Here is a 14,431-nt window from a genome sequence, read left to right as displayed (position 1 = left end):
ATAGAAAGTAGTACCAACAACAAATAGAGTAATAAATAACCCACCAAGAATATACAAAAAGAAAGGCATTAAAAGGCATAGGAATAAAAAGGCATAAATCAACAGGCCTAGATAGGCATGGGTAGAGTCAAGTGTCGATAGGGTTTGCATAGTTTTTGGTGTATTATGTGTGTCATCCCTCAGCTATCGTGTGGACTCTCTCGTTCTTCATCTCCCCCAGACAGGAGTTAAGCAGTTCAATGGCTCGGGGGATGAAGGAGTTCTTAAGTCTGTTGGTTCTGCAAAAGGTCCATTAGCTGAACTTTAACTTGAACATTTCTTGACATTAAAAGCACTCAAATGTGGCTGTGACTCAGTGGGAGAGCGGTCATCCACTTATCAGATGATTGGAGGTTCAATCACCCACATCCCGAACCATCCTTGGGCAGGACACTGAACCCAAAATTGATCCTAGAGGTGATGACAATAAAAGTTCCTGTTACCATGATTCTCTGAATGTTTGTGTGGAAGGTGGGTAGAATTGTAAATTGCTTTAGGTAGTCAGCCAGACTACAAAAGAGCTCCATAAGTCCATTCTCCATTCTCATCGTGTATGGTAAACGATGAAGAGGACTGAAGAGGAATTAGAAAAACAACTTGAAGTATACCAATGTTCTCACTAATGGAAGTTCAGTGTGTGCTGAAGAGGATGGACCAGAACCTCTATCATGGGGGAATGGTATCAAAACAACACAAATGCCATGCATTGTCAACAGTAAAAATAAGTATAATGGAAGAACCTAATAGGGAGATTCCCACTGTCAGGTTACTCTATATGTCTTTTTATACGAGAACACTTGACAGAAACAACAAGACACAACCTGTAATCCTTTACAACAAACTGTTCAGAGTCCAGAATCTCTGCAATGTTTGGGGAGGTTCCCTTTGCTGTACAATCCTGTGAGACTTCCTGTTGCATTTTGAACTTCAAATATGTTGTTGCCCCCTTCAGTAACATTGACATATCTTTGATTTTTCTTATAATTCCCCCTTCTTTCACTGCTGTCTGCCTGGCACCACGCAGTGATCCAGATCCCTGACATGAAGCCCTTGCTAACCTGGGATCAAAACCTTCCGAGGTCTTTCCTCTTCCAACTCCCGACCATCTCTGCCAGTCTGTGTCTGGAAAGATAAAATTCTTATGGGGAGCAGGCCTCTCTTTCTGTGCACAAGAATAGGGGATAAGCACTCCGCTTACTGCTAGCTAGCCCCGGGTGGTTCCAGTGAAAAAGCCTCTTAGTGTGTGAGGAATTGATTAGAACAATATGTTACATGCCACAGCATGGAGGTGAATGGGCAGGCTGGGGTTTATCCTGCAAATCAGCTGTAAAACACTGTCACACTAACAAAGAGTGTTAAGTGTGTGTGCTGCAGGGATGTTCGGTTGTTTGGATTTATAGCATGCATGCATCCATGTGTCCGCCCCATGTGCAAAAATGAATTTTGTGTGTAAAGGCAGTGTGTGTGTGTGTGTGTGTGTGTGTGTGTGTGTGTGTGTGTGTGTGTGTGTGTGTGTGTGTGTGTGTGTGTGTGTGTGTGTGTGTGTGTGTGTGTGTGTGTGTGTGATTACTATAGGTTAGAGTGGGTGTGCACATAAATCAGATCATCTCGCTGTGATGCGAGTGCATATGAGACTGACTCATTCAACCAAAGTCTCTACCCTGAGGGAGACAGTGGGCTGTCAAACCAGTTATCCATTCCCACTGTTAAACAGAGACATACTCACAGATGCGCACACACATGCACACACGCACGTGCACACATGCACAAACACACGCACACACACAAAGAGTTCATCTCTTTCTCTTGCACTTATTTCTCCCCGTATCCATTTATAGTGCTTCTGTCATTCACTCAAGCACAAAAATACAGATTAATTTCTCTCTATCTATTGATTGCCTATTATCTCAAGGCAAATAAAAAGCCAAAAAAACGAAATATTTTGACGCTGGATCACAAACACACAGCAGGCTGTCACTAAAGCCATCAATCCCTTCAATCTTTTGGTTACTGATAGCATTAAAGGATACGTCTACACAAACAGTAATTGTTACTGGCTGCTCTATCCGGAGTAATTCACTATGTTCAAGTGAAAGAGACTAAAACATCACACTTTACCCAATGAAAATTACAATTATTGTTTTTTTTTACATGTCACCATTAAATGGGGTCGTCATTCTGTGTTCAATGCACTTCCCTTCCCTTCCCTTCCCTCGCCTCTTTTTACAGACCAGCATTAATTTACACACAACATTAACGATGACACAAACTACAGCTAATTTGCACTCAGCCTTAGTCACTGGACTGGAGCATCAGCTACATGCAAATACAAACCCAAAGAAAGTGGTGGTTAAATACTCATCCCCACCTCCACCTCCACCACCACCCACTCCATTTCCTCTGCCTCATCCCCAATGCACCAGGAGAATGAATCACAGCTAATTGACATTTAAAGGCTTGTGGCATTTGACTGTTTATGCAGAACCATGTAGAAAGGCACGTGGCATAGGAGTGAGGAATATGCTCAGGCTAAACACTCATCCAAATTAGAATCCAACTCTCCTCCTCTTAAAGGGCACCAAACAACAGCTGATTTTTTGTATTTGTCTTTTTTATGTCAGTATCTAATGTCAAATGTTTAAATAAGCACCTTCAAAATATTTGTTTCAAGTTATCCCTTATTTTCAGATATGACAATTATATTCAAAGCATTACAAAAATGATTTGTTTTGTAAGTGTCTTCCAAAGATTTTTTCAGTCAAGTTCTAAACTTATTGTTGAAAAGTCACTGGAGATGTTGTTTACAGCATGTCATGTGGAGTGCGCTAATGAATTCAGAGAAGGACTTTAATATTTTGATATAGGATGTCTCATGGGTCTGTACAGCATAATAAACGCCCAGGAATTCTCCACAAATGCCTCCAAAAAGAAGTAAACATTCTTCATGAAAACAAGTGTTGATGGCCCATTTCTTTGAATGCTAAACACATGTTTCACTGTGACTAAAGAACCAAGCTTCTTCATCTTACTTCATTGCAGGATGGATGATCTATATCCTTTGTATTTATGTCCTGTGTTTAAGATTCCTCTGATGATGGCATATGACATAAGAGAGAAGAAGATGACCAACCTTCAGGGTGACATTAAAATCATCTTTTACAGACAGTTTGGAAAAATATTAATAAAAAGGCACAACTATTTAACATGATTAATGTTTGTGTGATGTTTGGTGAAGCAGCAAAGTACCGTCTCCAAGATATTCCAGAAACGTGATTACAGACAAACACACTGATGACTACTTCACCTGTAAATCCCACGTTGGGGGATAGTAAGTACTACCACTTTGTTAAAACATATGTATGATCAGGACATTGTTCTTAAAGTACTATGCAGCATGACTTTATTATTTAACATGCATTTCTGGAAAGGCAAGTTTTGATTGTTGTAGTTGGTTGGAGGCCCATAGAGCTCATGAACTGAGCTGTTGAACTGACTGCAGGGCTGAAATGACCATTTTTTTTCTATAGATGACATTAATTAGTAACTGTAAAAATGATCGCTTTACAAAACTAGAGTGAACGTACTTCTAAATTTTGTTCTTCACTGGTTAATCAACATACATGCACAAACTGGCCATTGTCTGTGTTCATCCAGGAGTGAAAAGCATCTGTCTCAGCAGAACCTGCAGGGTCTCGGGTTAACTGTCTGATCACTTCACTTAATCATTTCTACATCCTCCAGCTTTTGTCGCTGGAGCCATAAAAACAGTTTGAGGTGAGACGTTCCATCTTTTCTCCAGAGCCAGCTGCCGAGAGCATTAACTGATGGAGCATAAATTAAGCCGCCACTGGAGCTGTACTGCTAACAAGGGATGCAAGCGGATTGGAGGATTCATGTAGTGATATGATAATGATGAGAATGATGTGCAACTACCTTAATGTGATGTTAGGAACTTCCATAAAGACATTTTTGCACGAACTGGGAGGAATGAGAAGGCACAGCAGTAACTGACATCAACCTACATTTCTGTATGAGATGGGTGTTACACAAAATTTTGCAACAGCAGGATGAATTTAGGCATAATTCAGTACCCCTTCTTGTTTTAGTTTGTATTACACTTTGTACTTGAAGTGCACATTCACTACCAGTATCTCGAGTCAAGGAACACCAGTGGCCTTGAAGAAGGTTGTTCCTGGGTTTCTGGTTGCTGAAAACTGAAACTCTGTTTAACTAGATATGGTGCACCTTTTAATGAGAAACTACACATCCAGACTTTGCATTCATTTGGAGCAATGTCTCAGACTACCTGGTGAATATTAACTCCATATTAGAATGTTTTTTTATCTGAACCACCTCTCTAAAGAAATACGCCTCCTTTTTCCCCGACAATGTTCACCAACTGGTTGCTAATGTTGAATTCTGATAACCTTGAGTTGGCTTCTGGGTTGAAAATAAGTCTTCTGTGGTCAAACATCAAGCTGATCATAGAGTGAAACAAAGCAACATCAGGTTCAGGCTGTAAAACAAATCAATAAACTTAAATATGCCAAAACTGCTTACAGGGCAGGAAAAAAGGCAGGTCATGATGGCCTTCACAAAAGCAGTCATCTGTTTTTATGAAAATATTGATTTTGGGTAGTCTATGGAGGCAGAAAATTATGTTTAATGACTGCTTCTGTTAATACGACTGAATCATGATTGCTGAAATTTAATAACAAACTCAATAAAGTATATATCTAATTGTAGCACTCTCACTTACACTTATAAATATTTCCGATGTGATGTAGAAGAGGAAGGAGAAAGCAGAGGAAGGCTGCACACTGGGGAGCTGAATTAGTGGTTACTGACATTTGACAGCTCATAATCATGGCATTTTGCATTGGCTTCACAGTAAAGAGACCCTAATGAACAATGTGGAGAAGGGAAAGGAAAGAGATCATTCATCATGGAGGAGGCTCTGGTATTATATGCGTGCACACACACACACACACACACACACACACACACACACACACACACACACACACACACACACACACACACACACATTGGCAAGTTCCTATTAATACCATATTTGTTTCAATGTAGATTCTAGGCATTAGGATTCAATGTCTTATCACTGTCCTGAAATATCAAAATGGAACATTTATTCATTTTGTCTGAGCAAAATGAACTAATGATGAATGTATGTGTTAGAAAGCAAGAGTAAACAAGCGGAAGATGTAAGAATACATTCTAATTCAGAAAACCTAGCAAGAGTCCAGTCAAGGTTCAAAATCACAGGAAGAAAGTTAAGTGCACAAATATCTAAAGGGTTTATGGCAATCAACTGAAAAGGAGCCCACAACAGTAGGGACGGGAACCAAAGGGCAGAAAAAAGTTTGAAAACAAAACACACACACACAATGGGAACTTCGGAAATGGCCGAAACATGTGTCAGGAGACATTAACGACATATTGGTCACAAAAACAACAAATAAGGCATCGCAAAAACATAAAACGGAACTGTAAAACTCAACCTTGACCCCATCTCTTGCCCGTGGCCAGCAGGGCTAGGCTCCAGGAGACCACTGACCCGGAAGGTGGGTAAGCGGACGAAAACGAGATGATTGTGCTTTTCTCATTTACAAAAAAATGGATGGATAGATGAAGCTCAATCTATCAATGTCAATATTCTCTTGGTGAAAATCTAAGCTAATGCCTTTAGAAGAAGAATGATAGCTAATGATTCCTGACGCGTCACTGCTCTAATATATAAAGAGATTCTCAGTGACAAATGTGATTAGAAAATGAGTGTGATTTTATTCAACAGATGCAACCAAAATAACAGTAATACGCTGTGATTAAAAGACCAGAGCTGCCATTGATATTCTGAATTGAGACATTCACACTCTGAATACCAAATGGTTATTAAAATGATTGTCAGCATTCAAATGGAGCAAATGATTTCTAATTATTACATATATTGGATAGTTAATTCTCTCTTATCTGAAGGCTTTGGGTACTGGACGGTCACCCCCTGGGCATCGTCACCCATGTCACCGCACCGGTCCAGATGTCCATTCCTGGAAATCACCAGGAGGCCATTCAGTTTCATCTGCTCCGGTCGCCCGGCCAGGCTATTATTCTCGAATACCCCTGGCTCCGCCGGCACAATCCCCGCATAGATTGGGTAACGGGCTCCATTTTGGAGTGGAGTAAAGACTGCCATCGGACATGTTTAAAGGCAGCAATACCAGACTCTTGCAGACCTCCAGCTGGACCACCCCCGATATCTCCAAGGTTCCTGAGGTATATCATGATTTAAGAGAGGTGTTCAACAAAGCCAAGGCTACCTCTCTGCCCCCACACTGGCCCTACGACTGTGCCATTGAGCTGCTTCCTGGTTGCACTCCACCCAGGGGCCGCCTGTACTCCCTCTCCTTTCCTGAAATGAGGTCTATGGAGGACTACATCAATGACTCCTTGGCTGCAGGCATCATCCGGCCATCGTCCTCTCCCGCTGGTGCGGGGTTCTTCTTCGTGGGGAAGAAGGATGGTTCGCTCCGTCCCTGCATCGATTACCAGGGACTGAATGAGATCACGGTCAAGAACTGGTACCCTCTTCCTCTGCTCTCCTCTGCTTTTGAACTCCTCGAGGGGGCCACGGTCTTCACTAAATTGGACTTACGCAACGCCTACCACTTGGTCCGGATCCGGGAGGGGGATGAGTGGAAGACAGCGTTTAACACCCCCACTGGACATTATGAATACCTGGTGATGCCGTTTGGACTTACAAATGCACCGGAGGTCTTCCAGGCTCTGGTCAACGATATTCTGAGGGACATGTTGAATACATTTTTGTTTGTTTACCTGGACGATATTCTGATTTTTTCCCGGACTCAGTCAGAGCACGAGAGACATGTCCGCCTGGTGCTCAGTCGTCTGCTTGAGAACTCATTGTTTGTTAAGGCAGAGAAGTGTGAGTTCCATGTCAAATCCACTTCCTTCCTGGGCTATGTCATTGCAGAAGGGAATATACAAATGGACCCAGTCAAGGTCTCTGCAGTGACCTATGGCCAGTTCCGGATACTCGTAAGAAGCTCCAGCAGTTCCTGGGGTGTGCGAACTTCTATAGATGCTTCATCCGGGATTATAGGTCCATTGCAGCCCCTCTCACCGCCCTCACCGGTACCAGACAGCCGTTTTCCTGGACCCCTGCGGCTGATAGGGCGTTTAACGCTCTCCGGACCCATTTCTCCTCTGCACCCATCCTCTGCATGCCAGACTCAGAATGCCAGTTCATCGTGGAGGTGGACGCTTCTGATGTGGGGGTGGGAGCAGTGTTGTCCCAGCGGTCAGCAGAGGACGAGAAGCTTCACCCCTGTGCATTTTTCTCTCATCGATTTGTCGCCAGCTGAGTGCAACTACGGGAACCAAGAACTGCTGGCGGTAAAACTGGCTGTTATGGAGACATCGGGAGCCGTCCCTTAGGGAGGGGGTTCTGTCAAGACTCTGCTCGGGGTCCGCCCCTAGTCTCGCGCTGGGTTTCCCGCGGCGCAGATCCCACACCTGCGTCCAAATCATTCCCGACACACCTGCCACCATTTGAACCTTAATCACGGACTATAAAGACCCGGCTTGAACACGGACCCAGCGTCAGATCCTCATTGTAGATGCCTTGTTTGTCGCCTGTTCATCCTGACTCCTACCTTGACCCCGGATTGTTTTTGGACCCCGACCTGTCCCCGACCACAAACTCTGCCTCTCGGACTTGTACTTCTGCCTGCCTGCCAGTTTCCCCGTAAGTCCTGTCTGTATGCTCCCGTGTCTGCGTAGCGCCCATCCCGCTCTGTTTCCCTGGACTCATGCACCGGTCTTTCCCGTGCTTCCCTCGTATGCCTTTGCTGTAATACAGACTTTAGTTCAGACGCGCCTGGTCTCCGCTTCTGTCTCGGTCATGACAATTTGTTTGAAATATGACCTAAGTAACAAGCCTACATGATGAATAATGATAACAAAGCCTGACACAATGTTGATTCTTTCAATTTAGAGCAGAAAATAGCAAAAAGTTGAAACTTGAACCTTGTGATCTTTGCGTGCTCAGATATAACAGACAGCCTGATGGGTGTGATGGTGGCAAGGGAAAGTTAAACAGAAAATGAAAGATTTGGTTTGCAGCTGGAAGCATCCTTGTGACCTTCCCCCAATACCCAACAGTGGTTTTGTTCACTTGGAACTCCGTGTGATTGCACCTACTGGGGTGTGATAAGCTCTACCATGTTTCTCTGGCATTTCAAAAATATTTTAAGGAATGAAACAGTATGAAAAAAAAAAAACTACCTGGGTGTATGAAAGGGATTCATGAACACAAAAGTCAGATTTTGACATCCGTTAAATACAAATGTGGGTGAAAATCAATATAACTGACACACATCATTCTTCTATATTGACGGCAAGCAAGTCAAGATAAAATATCTGCTTTGAGATTAATTGGCTCCCTTAGACCGTTTTCTTCCTGAAGTGAGACAAGCTACAGAAAGGACTCACCTTTCTCCCTTGACGAGTCAGTCATGTCAAAAGAAAGATATTCATATCCAGGAAGTAATAAGTAAAAGTAATTCATTTTCCAATGAAAGGTTTGTGGTGTGAGAGACAGTGTTATAAATGACACTTGGAGTTACTTGTATTTTTGGAGTAATATGAGTGGGTAGCTGACAGCTCAGATAATTGTCATATTTACTCTGTTGGTAGCTTTAAAGTGTTTCTTGTTAACAGCAATCAAACCTATTAACTCAATTTTTGCAGGGTGTTTGTGGTGTTGCATAATCCTGATGTGGCCTGTGTGTTTGTAAAACTCTCTTCAAATCCTTCTGCATTATTTCCACAAAATGCAGTGGACCATCTCACCAGAATTATGCCATTATCTAAATCTGACAAGTTGGCATTTTGCAGAGGTGAAGAGTTCACTCATTGGCTTTATTGGGGAAAATTTAGCGCTTCTGCACATCCACAGTGAGAAATCAGCATGTGTGAGGTAGAGAGAGCGTTGACCACCAGTAATTGGTATTTGACACTTTATGACTTTTACTGTATGTAGTCACCTTTAATCTAGTTTTTATCGTCCTTTAGATGATACATGATTCCCTGCACAAAACCTATCGTTATCATAATGAATAGGTGGTAAATATGCAGTTCAGTCACACTGTGGAAATTGAAGAGCAGGACGCCATAGACAGCTTCCTACCTTCCCATCATCTGAAAGCTAAAACGGTCAAATGAAACCCTGAGTGTCAGATTTACTGCTGCTGTTATTGGCATGTGAATATAATGATAGTGTTGGTGTAAACGATGTGGGCGTCCATTTACTTCTACCTCTACTGTTCCATTTCTGTGTCAAGGACAAAACCATATGGTGCTTTTGAAAAAAGATAATTCCCTGCTTGTTTTAAATCTTACGTCTACCAATCTTATGAGAACCATTCATAAATGTTCAAGGTATGAATAATAATTCACAGCTGTTCAAAGTATTACAGTCTATCCACAGGTCCCATCTGGATTAGATGGACAGTTTTAGTGTCTAAATCCATTTAAGTTCAGGTAAACCTTCTTAATACTGTTTTCAGGTGTCCTTATATTTATGTGCATAGTTTTGTCTATTTAAGTCCAATGGAAGGTTTTGAACTGGTGTGAGATCTCTTTACTGTGGTAAGTAAATGAAACTTCACACACAGCAGAGCAGCAGAACAGACATCCTTACAGCAATGACTGTAAGTGAAGCTGATGATAATATACTAGTTGCTTTGTTCTAAATCAACGAATGTGTAACCACTTGCATTTATTTTTAATGACATTAATATGCAACGGGCCTGCTTTACCTTCTCAGAAAGTCTGATAAAATAGGATGGATGAAAACAGTCGCAACTTCCTACAGTTCCTGCGCCATGAAACCTGATGACTCTCCAAAATGTTGGAGATGTGAGAAGCCATACAGTGATGATGTCTTTACACCTTGCTGCATTAAAAGATGCACCTCTGGTTGATATTTACAAAGACCTTCCCTGCATGAATGGTGTTTGTTTCACTGTTCTTTCAGTATGTAGATTGTGGCTCATCTTTGAGTTATTCCGAGGAATTTGTTTTTCCTATATGATGTGCCTCCTTGCACAATACACTCTGGTACACAGATAAAAGGCCAGCAATGAATTCATCTGGAGTAATTATTCCGAAAAAGAGAAGTGAAGAGGATCAATATGGAAGAAATGTAGCTCTGAATAAAGAAGACACCCATCAAAAACTGGTAGAAAGGCCAATACTACAATTGAAGGACTTGGCACAATGTGAATAAAACTTTGTCTTGAATCCGGAAATGTGATACTGTTGGACAGAAAATAATAGATTTCCATGGTGCATGATATGCAGACTGGCCCAAAAACCCCTGTGTTGCAACACTTAAACTTGATATGATTTGACAGCAACAACTAGAATGACACTCCATAGAGGCCCAGAAGTCCCTTTTAATTCACTCAAGCCTTACCTTAAGTCAAACACAAAAGCTCTGCAGCCATAACTTAAAGCAGCTGACAATTTAAACGTGGTGAATATAACACTTTGCCAGGATCCAAAGTCAATTCCACAAAACCTTAGAAAACAAACTCCTAAAAATTGCATGTTTTTTTCAAGATCCATAAAGAATTCCCTGATAACTGAAAGAATGAAAAAAAAATCTGGTGCAGATTTAGATTAAAGGGGCAAAGCACAAGATTCATGGACATCTGTTGAGCTCTTTTGGAGCAATCCTGACAATTCAACAAAGAGTGACATAGGTGAAAAAGATATAATTACTGCAGAGGTAATATTCATTTTGCCATGAAGCTGAATGCACTAGCAAAGTGTCAAGTCAAAGTCAAAGCCAGCTTTATTGTCAAATGTACCATATATGCACGACATACAGCACAGATGAAATTGCAGTCCTCTCTGACCCACGGTAGACAGTACAACAGGCAGTACAACACAGACAGTACAACAGGCAGAACAACAGAGGCAGGACACACAGGCAGGACAACATAGGCAGTACAGCACAGGGAGGACAACACAGGCAGTACAACACAGGCAGGATACATAGGCAGTACAACAGACAGGACAACACAGGCAGTACAACACAGGCAGTGCAACAAGCCGTACAACACAGGCAGTACAACATAGGCAGTGCAACAAGCAGTACAACACAGACAGTACATCAGACAGAACAGCAATAAGAATAAGACAAAACACAAGGGATGGTTAACATCTATATACACTCTATCTATATACACATGTGCGCAGTCCCTGAGTTGACGGGGGTAGGGAGAGATAGGTAGTCAGGTGTTGGGGGGAGGGCAGGGCAGTGTGAGGGTAGAGTTCAACCCTATGGCAGGGGGCAGAGTAGGGAGGGAGATGAGCCTCCTGACCGCCTGGTGAAAGAAACTGTCCTTGAGTCTGTTGATTCTGGCCCGCAGACTGCAGTTTCCTACCTGATGGCAGTAGGCTGAAAAGACTGTGAGAGGGGTGGGTGGGATCACCTGCAATGCTGATGGCTTTGCGGGTGAGGCGGGTGTTATAAATGTCTGTAAGGGAAGGGAGAGAGACACCAGTGGTCTTTCCAGCTGCTCTCACAATGCGCTGCAGGGTCTTGCGGCAGGAAACAGTGCGGGCGCCGTACCACACGGTGATGCAGCTGGTCAGGATGCTCTCGATGGTGCCTCTGTAGAAAGTCAGCATGATCGGGGGTGGGGCTCTTGCTCTTCTCAGTTTGCGGAGGAGGTAGAGGCGTTGTTGGGCTTTTTTGGCCAGCGATGCGGTGTTGCGGTCCCAGGACAGGTCCTCGGAGATGTGCACACTCAGGAACTTGGTGCTGCTGACCCTTTCCACTGCAGCACCATTGATGGTTAGTGGAGCAAGCTGGGTGCAAGTCCACAACAATCTCCTTCGTCTTCTCCACATTCAGATGGAGATTGTTGTCCTTGCACCACATAGCCAGGAGGCCCACCTCATTCCTGTAGGCTGTCTCATTGTTGTTGTTGATGAGACCCACCACAGTCATGTCGTCTGCAAACTTGACAAAGAGGTTGGAGCTGAAAGTTGGTGTGCAGTCGTGGGTCAACAGAGTGAAGAGGAGGGGGCTCAGAACACATCCTTGGGGGGGCTCCCGTGTTCAGCGTGATGGTGCTGGAGGTGTTGTTACCAACTCGAACTGCCTGTGGTCTCCCTGTCAGGAAGTCCAGCAGCCAGTTACATATGGAGGTGTTGAGGCCAAGCTGGTCAAGTTCATAGATGAGCTACTGGGGGATGATTGTGTTGAATGCTGAGCTGAAGTCGATGAACAGCATTCTGGCGTATGAGACTTTGGTCTCCAGGTGGGTGAGGGTTGAGTGTAGTGCAATGGAGATGGCGTCATCAGTTGAGCGGTTGGACCGGTAAGCAAACTGAAAAGGGTCCAGGGTTGAAGGAAGGGCAGACTTGATGTGGTGCATGACTAGCTTGAAGCACTTCATGAGGATGGGAGTGAGTGCAGCTGGGTGGTAGTCATTGAAGCAGGATGGGGGTGACTTCTTTGGGACTGGGATGGTGGTGGTGGCTTTGAGGCAGTTGGGGACAACAGCCTGGCTCAGGAAGATGTTGAAAATGTCTTTGAAGACATCTGTGAGCTCATCAGCACAGTCTCTCAGGATACGACTAGGAATGTTGTCAGGACCTGGGGCATTCCGTGCATTGGTCCTTCTGAGGATTTGCCTCACGCTGTACGGAGAAAGTGTCAATGCCTGGTGACCAGGAGGGGGTGGAGTCTTCTGTGCCTGGATGCTGTTGTCTGCCTCAAAGCGCCCAAAGAAGTTAATTAGCTGATTCAGCAGAGTGGTGGAGCTGTCGCAGGACTGCGGAAGGGGCTTGTAGTCCATAATAGACTGAATCCCCCGCCACAGGTTCCTGGTGTCTCTGCTGTCACTGAAGTGGGTGGCAATCCTCCTTGGCCACTCGGATGCCTCGTGACAGGTTGGCCCTAGCTGTCCTTAGGCCTACCTCGTCCCTAGCTCTGAAGCCTACGTTCTGCGCCTTCAGGAGCCTGTGGACTTCACCTGTCAGCCAAGGCTTCTGGTTGGCTCGAACGGAGATCGTTCTGGTGACCGTGACATCATCCATGCATTTTCTCATGTATGCAGTGACGGTCTCTATGTACTCTTGGAGGTCTGTGGTGTTTTTGTGGGTGGCTGCGTCTTTGAATACGCTCCAGTCTGTGGTTGAAAAGCAGTCCTGGAGTGCCTCTGACGACCCATCAGACCACACCCGTATCTGCCTTTTCACAGGTTTAACGACTCTAACGCTCCTACATTTATTGTGGTGGATAATTAATAGTCTGGAAGCCAATAATACTTCATTATAACAGACATGGCACTGAGAAGCTGTACAATACCAGAATAATTATATTAACAATGATGCTTTAACAAAAATAAATAAATAAGTAAATTAGCAAGCAAGTAAGTAAGTAAGTAGGTAAGTAAGTAAGTGAGTAAATAAATGTATTTATTTATTAAAAAAATACATATACAGGTAAATAAAATAAAAACAGTGAGTTGTCAGGGTAAGGAAATAGTTTTGCTATCCTAAAACTGGTGGTAAAATGTTGCTATAATTTAGAATTAGGTCTCACTCGCCTGGTATTCTAGACTTCAAGCCCTCTTCACCTTTGCTCATAATAGTTAATTGCTAATGACATGTGAAACATAAATCAAACATGACATTTGTCTGTAGAAGCATGCAATGGCAACGCTTCATTTGACAACCAGGCTTAGCTAGAGGCAAAAAGCTGTACCTGCTCAAAACATAAATTATTACATGATTAAAATGGTGCCTTATTTAATAAAAAAATAGTTGACTAATTGATTGTGACTGCCCATTTTATATTTTTTGTTGTTGCCAAGCTGCTCCTGGCATGACGCTCCTCACACCAGCAATCAATAAGACCTGTGTTTGCACTCATGTTCCTCTGGCCTCTTTTCTGCTGTTGGTCCAGCTCTTGCTGTGAAGACACCATCCAAAGACATAAAGTGCCAGTCTTTCTGCTATGATGTCAAACCCCACCACAATCAGCTTTATTTAGCAGCCCTGTTATAAGTCCATTAGTGATTACTTACAAACACACACCTCCTTTCCTGCTTGATGTTTTGCTTTTTAACTGTCACCTGGTGCACTAAAAGGGTCCATTACACAAAGGGAACAGGCTAATTGGTGTGTGTCTGTGTTTGCATTTGGTTGCAAGACACCTGCCACCCTCGTATTGGCTTATATGCACTGCGCATCTCAGTCATGCATATTTAATGGGGCATAATTAAATAACCTCTTCATATCACGAGGGTCCACCTGTCAATCTGCCCAGAGC

The 14,431-nt window shown here is 43.3% G+C and overlaps 1 protein-coding gene across 5 annotated transcripts in view; it reads right to left on the bottom strand.

The window, feature by feature from the left end:
* Positions 1-14,431, bottom strand: part of pvrl2l (PVR cell adhesion molecule related 2 like) — a 296,522-nt gene that overhangs the window by 143,990 nt on the left and 138,101 nt on the right. The gene's annotated exons all lie outside the window — the stretch shown is intronic.

Source organism: Antennarius striatus, chromosome 14 (genome assembly GCF_040054535.1).
Source record: "Antennarius striatus isolate MH-2024 chromosome 14, ASM4005453v1, whole genome shotgun sequence".
Classification (NCBI taxonomy): Eukaryota; Metazoa; Chordata; class Actinopteri; order Lophiiformes; family Antennariidae; genus Antennarius; species Antennarius striatus.
Note: the sequence above shows the minus strand (reverse complement) of the source record. Positions and strands in the feature narration are given on the sequence as shown.